The sequence below is a fragment of the Sorex araneus genome, chromosome 2, assembly GCF_027595985.1.
Source record: "Sorex araneus isolate mSorAra2 chromosome 2, mSorAra2.pri, whole genome shotgun sequence".
Lineage (NCBI taxonomy): Eukaryota > Metazoa > Chordata > Mammalia > Eulipotyphla > Soricidae > Sorex > Sorex araneus.
The window spans coordinates 88538426-88543179 of NC_073303.1; the positions used below are offsets into that span (position 1 = coordinate 88538426).

The 4754-nt window shown below is 36.3% G+C and overlaps 1 non-coding gene across 1 annotated transcript; it reads left to right on the top strand.

Moving 5' to 3' along the window:
• Window positions 1–998: 998 nt before the first annotated feature.
• On the top strand, window positions 999–1105 carry LOC129402861 (U6 spliceosomal RNA). The gene has a single exon (XR_008628897.1). It is a non-coding gene; the product is annotated as a U6 spliceosomal RNA (small nuclear RNA).
• The last annotated feature ends 3649 nt before the right edge of the window (window positions 1106–4754 follow it).

Genomic DNA, 4754 nt, shown 5'->3' on the forward strand with positions numbered 1-4754 from the left:
ATATATGTGTATATATATGTGTATATATATATATATATATATATATATGTTATACGCTTCTCGGAGAGCCTAGCAAGCTACCTAGAGTATCCTGCTTGCATGGGCAGAGCCTGGCAAGCTACCCATGACATATTCGATATGCCAAAGACAGTAGCGATAAGTCTCATTCCCCTGACCCTCAAGGAGCCTTGAATCTTTGGAAAAGACCAGTAGGGAGAGGCTGCTGAAATCTCAGGGCTGGGAGGAATAGAGATGTTACTGGTGCTGGCTCCAGTAAATCAAGAACAACGGGATGACAGTGGTACAGTGATTTCTTCCTTCTTGAGAAATCTTTGCAGAGCTATAAATTTCCCCTTAACACTGCTTTTTCTGTGTCTCACAAGTTCTCGTATCTTGTTTCTTCATTCTCATTTTTTTCCAGAAATCTTTTGATTTCTTTCTTGATTTCCTCCCTGATCCCCTCCTTGTTCAAAACTGAGATGTTTAATTTTCAGGTATTTGATTTGATTCTCTGTTTCTATATTTGATTAACTTCTATCTTTGGTGAATAAAGGTCTAAAACATAGTTGGTACAATTTCTATCTTTCTGATTCTATTGAAGTTTGTTTTGTGGCCCAGCACAAAACCTGCTCTAATTTGGAAAATGTTCCATGTGTACTGGAAAAGAATGTGTATCCAGTTTATGGAGATGAAAAGCCCTGTATATATCTATTAGCCCTCTCTCTTCCATTTCTTCCTCCAGAGCTAGTACTTCCTTGCTGAGTTTTAATCTTGTTGATCTATCAAGAGGTGATAAGTCAGTTTTGAAGTCTCACAAACTGCTTAAAAACTATGGAAAATTCCTTTATATTAAAATTTTACTCAATGTCAGTGGCCTATATTCACTAACCATACAAAGAGTTCCAAGATGCACCAAAAAACTGAATCAAATATTCTGATGCCTGCAAAAAACACATCTGAACACTCAGGGTAAACACAGGCTCAAAGTCAAAGATCGAGTGATAGCTTTGGCAGCATATATACTAAAATTGGAACAATACCTAGAAGATTAGCTTTGTCCCTGGGTAAGGATAACAAGCACATTCATGAAGAGTTCCATATTTTTTTTTCTCTTATATATGGACTTCATCAATTTGTTTGAGCGGGCACAAGTAACGTCTCTCATTGAGAGATTTATTGTTACTGTTTTTGGACTTAAATGACTCAACAATGAAATACAACAACCTTCACACACTTATCCTCTTATTGTGGTGGGAAGATGCTTGCTGGTGGGGTGGGCATTTGAATATTATCTGCAATGAACTATTGTAAACTACCTTATGAAAATTAAATACATAAAATTCGCAAAAGAAGTCAAAGGTCGAAACCAATATTACAGGCAAACAATTCCTGAAAAATTATGAAGTGGTTATACTTTTATCAGACAACACAGACTTCAAATTTTAAAGCCTTATAAGGGACAGAAAGAGCCCTTTTTAATGATCTAATTAGATCTAATTAAGTTCTAATGTTCAAGCGAACAAGAATAATACATCAAGAATAATTCATATATACTCACTTATTTACTGACCATTAAAATATTCAAATTGGCTGCTAATAGACATGAAGGAACATATTGACAGCAACACAAAAGTAGGAGACTTTAACATTCTTGTATCAATGCTGATAGATAACTAGACAAAAACTCAACAAGCAAACTCTGTCTTTGAAGGAAGAAAATGTAGCAATGGATCTTATAGACATAGTTAGGACCATTTATCCTACAGAAATGGAGTACACATTCTTTTTTTATTTTATTCTTTAATTAGTGAATCACCATGAGGGTACAGATACAGATTATCACATGTTAGAACTTGTTTTTCCCTCAAACAATGTTCACAAACACATCCCTCCACCAGTGCCTGTTCTCTATCACCAATAAACCCAGTATCCCTCCCCCCCGCCACCATCCCATTTCCCTCCCACCCCACCCTGCCTCTGTGGCAGGGTACTCCCTTTTTATCTCTCTCTCTCCAATTGGGTGTTGTGGTTTACAATAGGGGTATTGAGTGGCCATTGTGTTCAGTCTCTAGTCTACTTTCAGTGCACATCACCCTTCCTGGGCGAAATCTCCAACCACAGTTTACTTGGTGCTCCTTCTCTATCTGAGCAGCCTATTTCCCTAGCATGAGAGATCAGCCAACCTACTGCACATGGAACATTTCTTAAGATAGACCAAACCTGGGTTGCAAAAATATCTCCATAAAATAAAGAAGATAGAAACCGTAACAACTATCTTCTTTGACTACTAAGATTTTCATAATACACTACCAAATATAGCACTGTAGTACTGTTGTCTGTAGCACTGTCATCCCGTTGTTCACCAAATGTAACTTTAAAATAAAAGTTAATTTTCTCACATCTGTGAACTGGCAATCTAAATTCATGCCTTCAACTAGTCTTGTGCATGGTTGCATTCTCTGAATGGCCTAGCAGAGAAACAATTTCTCCCCTGTTTCCCTAATCTTCTGTTCTTATAAAGATACCAGTCAACCTAAAATAAGGCCAAGCCATATAACATAATTTTAACTTAATCATGTCTTTAATGGCCTTATCTTCAAAACACATACACCTTCTGAGATAATTAGGGTCAGGACTTTAACATATGGATTTCATGAAGACATAACTCAGTGTATAATCTCTGCCCTATTAGCCAACCAAATGCATGTTCATCTTGGTGATATACATTTAATTCAATCCAATAGCCTCAAATTTTTTAATTATCCCCTAAGTATGTCTAAGTCAGAGAAGGCAATACCACCCAAATTGGATATGGATAAGATCTGGATAATATTCTAGCTCTCAGTCATTCTGAGGCAGAATTTTTCTCCAAAGGTGAGACTGTGAAATCAAGCAAAGTAAGTGCTTGCAAAATGCAATGATGTAAACCGACATTGGATAAGCGGTCTCATTTTCACAGAGACAAATCAAAAGCAAGAAATGAAAGATGGATCTGAAGCAACCCAAATGGAGCAAAGGAAATTTCACTTTATTTTTAAGGATCAAAAATATTTTTGTTTGGTACCATAGTCTGTTTTCCAGGTCCACAGTGGTGGCCCTCTCCATTGTTTGTTCTCACTACTGCAATGATCCTCTGCTCAACTTTGGGCAATGAAAGAGATACCACTCAAATGCTACCAACCGAGTATATGCCTCAGGATGGTATGCTGCCGATACTTGTTTATCCTTCTGGGTCAATCTTCCACTTTAATTATGTATAATCCATATTACAGATAGATAACTCTATTGGTCTCAGCTGTAGAATACTGGACATTTAACTACAGATTCTGGCAATGTTTAATAAAGTCACAAGGAACATAGGTGAAAAGCAGCTGGTTTTGTGTGTGTATGTGTGTGTGTCTGTGTGTGTGTTCTTTGATTAGATACTTAGGAGTGCAGTTGCTAGATCATTTAGCAGTTTTGCTTTCTCTATTTTTGAGAAATCTCCATAGAGATTAACACCTTTTAAGTTACCACCAAGAGTGAATAGGGATTTATTTTACTCTACTTCAATCCCAACATTTATTGTTTATGATATTAAATAGATATTACTAGCCAGAATATCAAATTAAAGTTTAGGAAAATTGAAAGATTTTTCATTTGGAGATCACTCCCAGTAGTACTCACTCCTGGCTCTGTGCTCAAGGCTCACTGTCGGGATCCTCAGGAGATAATATGTGATTTTGGAGATCAAACTAGGGTCAACTGTTTTCAAGACAAATACCACACCACTTGTGCTATGTCTCTGGCCACCAGAATATTGAAGAAAGCTTGAAAAGAAAATGAATTTGTGAGGGTACCAGGAATCTCATACATGACAAATAATTTATTTGTCACATAACTAAATTATATGATTATCTGAGGTGAGATCAGAATCATTTTATTGTCCAGGATAAAAGACTCTCACAATATTTAATATTAAATTTGCTAGTCACTTTTGAAAGTGGAAAGGAACACTAGATTTCTCTAGTTCCTTGCTCAAATTCAAGTATAGTCAATTAGAAAATGCAGTTAAATGTTAAGTCACTGATACATAAATATTTCTGTGCCATATGTATAGAAGTAAAATCTCCAGTAACATGTATAAAATACCTTAAGTTTGTTTTGTTTTACTTCAATAGTTACCTAGCCCCTAAAAGTTTTCTTTAATCTAGATTTAAAGATTAAGTAACTTTGTTGTTCTCATAAGTGGTTAATAACAAACCATAGAATAAAATGAGAATATAAAATCATTTATTTCTTACAATATAAAGAAAAACCCAGGGAGATTCTGAGCCTGAGCTTATTACAGTGTTTTCTATGGGGGAGAGTGGGGAGAGGACATATTTCACTGGCAGCGTCAATTTAACAGAATGGTGTTCTGCAGAGAAACTAATTGAATGAGACCCTCTAGAATTCACTTTGCTTTTTCATAACCCATATAATTTTTATTGCACCCTGCACTGGATGACATAAGCAGAACATAAATTAGCTTGGTGAGAGAGCATTGTGCACCTTTCAACAAGCTGTTCAGTGGTATGCAAGTTATATTACCATCATACCATTAAGTACTGAGTTAGGAGGAAGAAATGCCAGGGTGAATAGATACCTTCTCAATACACCCACTCACCTCAAACCTCTTTTGTTTCTACCTTACTTTTCCTCCCCATCTTGACTATGAAGCCTTTGAAAGAGCTGTTATCAGCTATCATTAAACCAGCCACCTGTCTCCTTGG